This window comes from Vombatus ursinus, unplaced genomic scaffold (genome assembly GCF_900497805.2).
Source record: "Vombatus ursinus unplaced genomic scaffold, bare-nosed wombat genome assembly UNPS02014832.1, whole genome shotgun sequence".
NCBI lineage: Eukaryota > Metazoa > Chordata > Mammalia > Diprotodontia > Vombatidae > Vombatus > Vombatus ursinus.
This window is the reverse complement of record NW_020954610.1, coordinates 22574099-22583849: the sequence shown is the minus strand read 5'-3', so window position 1 is coordinate 22583849 and position 9751 is coordinate 22574099. Positions and strand designations below refer to the sequence as shown.

At 35.8% G+C, this 9751-nt stretch overlaps 1 pseudogene; it reads right to left on the bottom strand.

Annotated features, from left to right (window-relative positions):
- LOC114025715 overlaps positions 1-7691 on the bottom strand; it is a 25402-nt pseudogene extending 17711 nt beyond the window's left edge.
- Between the last annotated feature and the right edge of the window lie 2060 nt (positions 7692-9751).

Genomic DNA, 9751 nt, shown 5'->3' with positions numbered 1-9751 from the left:
GATAGATAGATAGATAGATAGATAGATAGATAGATAGATAGATAGATGATAGACAGATGAAGTTTGGGTTCAGGCCTATAAAATTTACACAACTTTCTTCTCATTTATGGAGTGTAATAAGTCAATGGATGAGCAGAGTTGGGGTAAGAGCACTTAGCACAGTGGCTGACACAAAGGTGATTAATAAATATTTCTCTACCCTACCCACCTTGCTTCAAGAGATGACACAAATGGTTCCAGACTTTCCTTGATATCAACTCTGGGGAGAGAGAAAAGACTTTAGGAAGCTACAGATATTTCCACAAATGATTTCCTGATATCCACCTTGCTTTCTTAGAGACTTCAATAATTTCCTTCTAGGTGAGATTTGGGACTCTTTCCTAGTTGAGTTGAAGTATCTTGTTCCCAGTAGGAACATTATTTATTTTCAATATATTTTCTGGCATAGTCAAATCTATATAAGTTTCCTGATTTATGTTTGTTCTCTACTTAGATAAATAAGTTTATTCATTAGTCATCATTTGAATATGATGGTCTTTTGTGTAACTAGTATTTGGTGGGAAGGAATCAACCTTGAGGATATAAACTTGAGTTACTCTTTCCTTTTTAACAGAATATTCAAGACAATAGCTTTAGCCTAAAATAATTTCCCCAGACTAGCAATAATTAGGGGGAGATAAATTTAATTCTATTGTTCAAATTCTCTTGGAAAGGGTTGGACAATATTCCACATACAGCTATTTAAAGCATCCCCTCATGTTATACTTAGACAAACTCACGTAAATACAAATAGCATAGGGCAATATTTATACCCTACATATATTTAGATAGTAATTATTTTCAGTTGTGAGATTGTTGAGGGCAGGGATTATCTTTTGCCTCTTTTTGTATTCATTGCCTGTCACTAATAGGTATTTGATATGTATTCTTGACATCTGAGTACAGATAGGTCATATTGACTTCTCTTTGATATTTTAGTTAAAGGGAAGAAATAGATACTAATTTTCTTCTAATTTTTAAAATCAAGAAATTTCATTGTCAGTTAATCTATATGCTTCTGAACTGTTCATCTCCAACAAGAACAGTGGTTTGCATTTCATCTAGAGTGAAATTTATTTTTTTTATTTTTAAAGGCTTGAAATGATGCTCTGTCCACTACTGTTAATCCACTACTTTGTAGTTTTATGCTGTCAGTATTTCCAGAGGCATTACTATGATAATAAAATCAGTAATTTTGTAGACCTTTACTTATTTACAAATACTGGACCAATGATGAAATAGGCTGGAAAAATAAGCAAACAAAAACAAAAAGAGAACTGGAACATGGAAATTTACCATGATGACAACAGGGAAGATCAAGAGATACACAACAAAGAAGACAAGAAAACAAAACAGGTATATGCAAACCTTCAGAGAAAAATGTGAACTGATCATAGGCCAAAAAAAAAAAATCATGGAAGAAACTGAAAAAGGATTTTAAAAATCAAATAAGAAAGATAGAGGAAAAATGAGGGGGGGACAAGAGTGATGAAAGAAATTTATGAAAAGAGAGTCAACAGATAGGTTAGGGAGGCATAGAAGTTACTGAAGAAAATAACAACTTAAAAAAAAAAAGATTTGGACAAATGATAAAAAAAAAAAGACACAAAAATCCACTGAAGAGAAAGACACCTTAGAAAGTAGAATTGGCCAAATGAAAAAAGGACATACAAAGTTAACTGAAGAAAATAATTGCTTAAAACTTAGAATTGGGAAAGTAGAATCTAATGACTCTATGAAACACGAAGAAATCCATCTGGTCCTGGGAATGTTTTTCTTACAGAGGTCATCAAATACTTGTTTTTTTTTGTTGTTGTTTTTTTTTATTTTTATGGTAATTTTTATTTATTTTTTTGTTTTCAACATTTACTTCCACAAGATTTTGAGTTCCAAATTTTCACCCCATCTTGTCTCTCCCCCCACCCCAAGATGTCATGCATTCTAAATACCCCTTCCGCTATTCTGCCTTCCCTTCTATCTCTCCCCCTCTTCTCTTATCCCCTTCTCCTTCAATTTTCCTGTAGGGCAGTATGGATTTCTGTACCCCATTTCCTGTATTTCTTGTTTCCCAGTTTCATACAAAAACATTTTTTTAAACATGCGTTTTTAAAACTTTGGGTTCCAAATTTTCTCCATTCCTCCCTCCTCTCCCACCCTCATTGATAAGTCAAGCAACTAAATATAGGTTATATATGTGCAGTTATGCAAAATGCTTCTATAGTAGACATGCTGTGAAAGACTAACTCTATTTTCCTTAATCCTATCCTGCCCACCCATTAATTTTATTCTTTCTTTTGACCCTGTCCTTCCTCAGAAGTATTTGCTTCTGATTACTTCCTTTCCCAATCTGCCCTCCTCTCTATCATCATCCTACTCTCTTGTCCCCTTCCCCCCCTATTTTCCTGTAGGGTAAGACAGATTTCCACACCCAATTGAGTGTGTGTGTTATTCCCTCCTTAAGTCAAATCCTATGAGAATAAGATTCACTCATTCCCTCTCACCTTCCCCCATTTCCCCTCCACTGTAAGAGCTATTTCTTTTCAGTTTCTTTTGTGGGATAATTTACCCCATTCTACCTCTCCCTTTCTCCTTCTCCTAGTATATTCCTCTCTCATCCCTTAATTTTATTCTCTAGATATGACCCCTTCATTTTCAACTTATCCTGTGCCCTCTATCTATCTATCTATATCTATATCTATATATACGTACATATAATTTTTCCCCTCCAACTACCCTAATACTGACAAAGGTCTTAGGAGTTACAAATATCATCTTTCCATGAAGGAGTGTAAACAGTTCAATCTTAATAAGTCTCTTATGATTTTCTCTTTCCTGTTTACCTCTTATGTTCCACTCGAATCTTGTATTCTAAAATCAAGTTTTCTATTCAACTCTGGTCTTTTCATCAGGAATGCTTGAAAGTCCTCTATTTCACTGAATGACCATTTTTCAAACTCTGAAGGATTATACTCAGTTTTGCTGGGTAGGTGATTCTTGGTTGTAATCCTATCTCCTTTGCCCTCTGGAATATTATATTCCATGTCCTGCGGTCCCTTAATGTAGAAGCAGCTAAATCTTGTGTTATCCTGATTGTGTTTCCAAAATACTTGAATTGTTTCTTTCTGGCTGCTTGTAATATTTTCTCCTTGACCTGGGAATTCTGGAATTTGGCTACAATATTCCTAGGAGTTTTCCTTTGGGGATCTCTTTCAGCAGGAGATTGGTGGATTCTTTCCATTTCTCTTTTGCCTTCTGGCTCTAAAATATCAGGACACTTTTCTTTGATAATTTCTTGAAAGATGATGTCTAGGCTGTTTTTTTTGATCATGGCTTTCAGATAGTCCAATAATTTTTAAATTCTCTCTCTTGGATCTATTTTCCAGGTCAGTTGTTTTTCCAATGAGATATTTCACATTGTTTTCTAGTTTTTCATCCTTTTGGATTTGTTTTACAGTGTCTTGATTTCTCATAAAGTCACTAGCTTTCATCCAATTGCTCTACTCTAATTTTTAAAGAAGTATTTTCTTCAGTAATCTTTTGGACTTCCTTTTCCATTTGGCCAATTTTGTTTTTTAGGGCATTCTTCTCCTCATTGGCTTTTTGGACCTCTTTTGCCATTTGGGTTAGGCTATTTTTTAAGGTGTTATATTCTTCAGTATTTTTTTGGGTGTCCTTTAGCAAGCTGTTGACTTGTTTTTCATGATTTTCTTGCATCACTCTCAGTTTTTCCTCCACTTCTCTTACTTGCTTCTCAAAATCCCTTTTGAGCTCTTTCAAGGCCTGGGACTGATTCATATTTTTCTTGGAGTCTTTGGATGCAGGAACTTTGGCTTTGTTGTCTTCTTCTGGTTGTATGTTTCGATATTCTTTGTCACCAAAGTAAGATAATGTAGTGTGACTCTTTTTGTGCTGCTTACTCATAATCCCGGTCAATTACTTGAGTTTTAAACTCTTTGTTAAGGTAAAAGTCTGCTTCCAATGTGAAGAGTGTACTGTCTCAAGCTTTGGTGGTTTGTATAGCTGTCTTCAGAGGTACTTCTAGGGACCTGTAAAGTTTCAGTTCTTCCAAGGTGGTATGATAAGGGGTGAGGTGTTTCTTCTCCACTACCACAACAAGCTCCACCACACCAGTGCTCCTCCTTGCCCCAGAACCGCCCCTCAGAACTGTGACCCAGATCCAAGCACCAGTAAAGCAAGAGATTCCTGCCTCAGCACTGGGAAAGAGATCCTTGCAATCCCCCTGTGATCAGCCACTTGATTCCCCCTCAGTCTGTGGGCCGTAAGCTCAGGAAACAGTCCCTGGGCTGTGCTCGAGATTTGTGGCTGAGACCTAGCTCCTCTCTCACTGCAGTCACAGACTTTTCCCACTAACCTTCTAAGTTGTCTTTTGTGTTTTTGGGTTGAGAAGTCTGGAAACTGCCACAGCTGCCCACGATTCAGTCCTCTGAGGCCTGCTCCAGGGCCACTGCAGCCTGTGCGCCCATGCTGCACTGTGCTTCTCTTCCCACCCGGCATGATATACCTTTCTGATCAACCATCCAGGCTGTCTTTGGCTGGAAATTTGTTTCACTCTGTCTTTTTGTGGGTTCTGCTGCTTTAGAATTTGTTTAGAGTCATTTTTTTAGGTATTTGGAGAGCTTTGGGACAGAGCTCAAGACAGTCACTGCTTTCCCTCCACCATCTTGGCTCCACCTCCCATTGAATACTTGTTAAATTTCTTTTTCTAAGACACAGTTATTTAAGTATTCTATTTCCTCTTCTGTTAATCTAGGCAAATTATATTATTTATGAATATTTGTCCATTTCACTAACATTGTTAGATTTACTTATAATTGGACAAAATAATTTTTAATGATTGCTTTTATTTCATCTTCATTGGCAATAAATTCACACTTTCCATTTTTGATCTTAATAATTTGGTTTTCTTCTCTCTTTTTTAAAGCAAATTCAACAGTGATTTATTTTACTGTATGTTTTTCATAATACCAGTTCTTAGCATCATTTACCAGTCCAATGGTTTTCTTTTAATTTTGTTAACATTTCCTTTGGTTTTCAAGATTTCCAATTTTGTGTTTAATTGGAGATTCTTAATTTATTTCTTATAGTTGCCTGCCAATGCACTGATCTGCTCAACAGAGAAACTATTTTATGGTTGTAAGTGTTTAGAGAGGTAAATTTTCTGTTAAGTAGTGCTTTGATTGTATTTTGGTAATATTGTCTCATTATTGTCATTTTCTGTAGTGACATTATTGATTGTTTCTGTGATTTATTCTTTGACCCCATCATTTTAAGATTAGATTATTTAGTTTCCAATTAATTTTTATTGTTTCCCCAGCTCTATATTGAAAATATTTTTTTTATTGCATTAGGGACTGAAAAAGATGTATTTTTTTTTCTGCATATGTTTGTAAGATTTTTATGCCCTAATACAGAGTTAGTTTTTCCAAAGGTGATATGTACAGCTGAGAAGAAAAAAAGAAGTAGGTCAGGATAAGTCATTCTTCCAGTTCAACACAACTTAGGAGGTTGGAAGGAGAGATTTGACACAGGGGTAGAGGATGGCCTACCATGGTGAGACTAGCTGTTGGTGGCAGAAGCAGCAATAGCTTGTGGAGCTCTCAAGCCAGAGTTATTTAGAGGACCTGACCACTCATCATAAGGGGATTACAAGGGACTCCTTTGCTAGCACTGGATGCAGCACCAGATATTATTTGGCAACTCCACTGCCTCTCCCCACTTCTGGTTCACAGTTAAAGGGCAGAGAGTAGCAACTTCAATCAAGAGAGAGCAGTGCCTCTGAGAAACAATACTACTTCAGCTCTCAAAACAGCATGGACTCTCAGGAGCTGTACTGATGGCAATCCCGAGCGATCAGGTGTCCTTCCTGAATAAGGTTCAGAGTGTAGACCAGGAGAGCACTGACCATCACTCTCCCTAGATCACACCTTGGAAACACTGAAAACTTCCAACCCCACAAAAATAACTCTGAAAATAGCAGTGCTAAAAAGCCTGTAGCTTGGGATTGCTACCATCCTCCCTGTGTGGGCAACAGAGTTCAACTTTGAAATGAAGTTCAAAATTTAAAAAAAAAATAGGGTGGAAAAATGAAAAGGCCAGTGCTGAATAGAAAATTTGACAATCAAACAGAAGACTCAAGAGAAGTATAAAAAAGGTAATTACGAAAGAGTAAACACAAGGGATTCAATAAGGTTAAACTTCTTATATTTCTATGGAGGAAAGTGATACATATAACTTCTAAGAACTTTTTCATTATTAGGGTAGTGTGAAGGATTCTACTCTTTTCCATTCTCATTCAATTTTCTCCAGAAGTTTATCACATCTAACTTTTTCTAAAATTCTATTCATCTATTTAACTTATTTCTTGTTTATGTGATAGTTAAATTTATCTAGTTCTGAGAGGGGAATATTGAGATACTTTACTAGTATTAGTTTTACTGTCTATTTCCTCCAATAACACATTTAATTTTTCCTTTAATAATTTGGATGCTATACCATCTTATGTATATATGCTTAGTATTGATATTACTTTATGGTATCTGGTATCTTTTTAGCAAAATGTCATTTTCCTACTTACTTATTTTAATTAATCTATTTTTCCTTTTGCCTTCTCTGAGATCATGATTGTTAGCCCCAGCTGAAGGATAAAGAATTCTGCTCTATCCCTTTATTTTTACCCTTTTGTGTGTCTCTGTCTCAATGTGTTTCTTGAAAACAACATACTCTTACATTCTGGTTATTAAGCCATTCTAATTTCCACTTTGGTTTTATGGGTAATTCCTATTAAAAGTTATGATGACTAACTGCATGTTTCCCTCCATTCTATTTTTCCCTGTTATACTTCTCTGTCTCTCTCTTTTTACTCTGTCCCTTCTCAAAGTCTATTTTACTTCTAACCACTACCTGCCTTAATTTGCTGTTCCTTATATCAGCACCCATCTCCTTCTCTTATCACCTTCCTTTCCTACTTCCCTCCAGGGCAAGATAGATTTCTGTACTTGACTGAATGGTAATGCTATTCCTTCTTTGAGCTGATTCTAATGAAAGTAAGATTCAAGTTTTGTCCCCTCCCCTCTCCATCTTCCACTGCAAAGCCCTTCCTTTCATGCCTCTTTAATGTGAGATATTTTTCCCATTCTACTTCTGCCTTCCCCCTTCTCCCAGTCCACTTCTCTTTCTCACTCCTTAATTTTATTTATTTGAAATCATCCCATCATAGGCAATTCATATCTGTGCCCTCTGTTTATATATACTTCTATCACTTCAAATAGTGATAAAGTTCTTAAGATTTACAAGTATCATTTTCCTATATAAGAATGTTGACAGTTTAACCTTATTGAATACTTTATGATTTCTCTTTCATGTTTACCCTTTTTATGCATCTCTTTATTCCTGTATTTGAAAGTCATATTTTCTATTCAGCTCTGATCTTTTCATTAGGAATGACTGAAAGTCCTCTATTTCATTAATAATATTCCTCTTTGCACTGAAACTGTGACCTGGAACTGTGTATGGACATTGCAGCAGCAGAACCAGCAAAAGGTACCCTGTAATATTTTTCTGACTGCCTTTGATCCCCTTACCATCTGGAGGTTGAGGACTTTCAAAGTTGCTACTACAGCTGATGTAGCCATCTCCCAGACTTGTTGCTATCCTTGCTAGGTCATGTCACCTTGATGTGACAGGTCTTTCCTGATGTAATACATTGTATTAAATTGTATTTTGCTGGTGATTATTTCACCCTGACCTACTTTTGGTTCTGTTGCTCCAGAAATTTGTTTGAGGAGTTATTTTAAAGTTGTTTGGAAGGGAACTTGGGGAGTTTGGTTAAGTTCCTGCTTCTACTTCACTATCTTGGCTCCCAAAAGAACTTTTTTTAGCAAAAGTGTTCTTAAACTTTGAGGAGGGTTAAGAAGACATCATATATCCCTTTGGTTGTCTGGTGAAACCTATTGATTCCTCAGAATAATGCTGTTAAATACATAAAATAAAATGTTTAGGGCTAAAAAGCAATTATAGTGAATTATAGGTATGCACACATGTGTGTACACATATATGATGTATGTATATACCAAAATGCACACATATGTATGCATATATAAAACAGGTGTGTATCCATATGTGTGTGTGTCCATATGTATATGTGTGTATACACATACATACACATAGATATACACATATGCATCTGAAAGTGAAGACAAACAACACAGAATAGAAACAAATTTCAACAGAAGAGTTTCAATAGAAACTCATCTCTCAGAGTTGGTAGAAAAGACAGATAGCTGGGGAAAGACTTGACTTCTCTCTCTGGTCCAATTCATTTTATCCACTATGGGAGAAATAGATAAGAGTTGCATAAAAAAACAGAGCTGAAAAGAAGGCACAAAAGAACAAAATTCAAAAAGGGTGAATGGCTCAATCCCACCAGTTTTAAAGATGTTGGTGGCCAATAAAAGAACCTCCACTCATGTTGTAGGGAATGAAGAGTCCTCCATTTTTGACAGTCTGGTACAAAGACCCCTTAAGGTACCTCCATGTTACCAAAACTAGGCAGGTCCATGTTAATCCAAGTTACAAAGCAACAGTCCAAGAATCTTTCACAGCTTGTTCACATGTTAAAACATAGTGTATTATTCTCATGATTGCATTGATAATTTTCTCATCTTTTTGTCATCATGGGTTGCTAAAATGACTTTCAGACCAAATTTTATTTCTATAGAATGCATGTCATCCTATATGTTTTTGAAAAACTTAAGGGAGAGTGTTAATCTTTAAAATATCTCTTCTTCATCTATGACTTCCTTAAGAAAATCTTTGTAAAAGCTCTCAGAAATTGACAACCAAGGTTCAAACACAGAATTGTGGAGTATTACAGACCTTTAGCAATTTGAAGGAAGGGATTATTATTATTTTTTTAGGAGCAAAGAATTCTCTCACATAATACACTTGTTCATGCCTTCATGCTTTTCATTTGCATCATTTTTTGCACTTGTTAATCCAGCTCATGTCAGTGCCCAGTAGCTCTCACTCCTATCTATTTCCTCACATGACAGCTTTGATGTAGGTCTGTTGCCCCTAAGCAATAAAAATTCTAGCCCTTGCTCTCAGGCTGTTTCATACTGATCAGAGGTTACTGAAACCACACCAGAGATAGGTCATGGTTAAATTCATTTCTGGAGAAAAAAAGGAAACAGCATGAATTACTTGGACCTGTCATCAGTGGAAATGTCACATGTGCTCATTGCTGATAATGCAGTGACTAGCCATTTGAAACAACTTTCCACTATCCAGCTCAGTGGTCACTAGAGTATCCATAAAGCAAAGGCAAGTGCTATTTCAAAGTCTTTGTTCATGTTAGTTTTTCTGTTGACTTGACAGGTTTCACTCTACTTTGAAATTTAACCTAGTACCTATCCAAAACAAACACAGCATAAATTCAGTATTTATTGACTCCTCTTGACAAATGTGATAATGATTGTACATAGAACAGACACATGAAGTAAATTTTTTTTTAAAAAATAAAGATAAAAACTCACTCAAAGTTCACCTACTGAAAAAAACATGGTGATTAAAAAAAATAAAATTTGACGAAACCCAGAAAATTCTGTTCCACCACTTCTCTCATCCTAAGATGAATTTTTTCAAATAGTTATTTCTATAAGGCAAGGCAAACTAGATGATACAGAGGTGACAT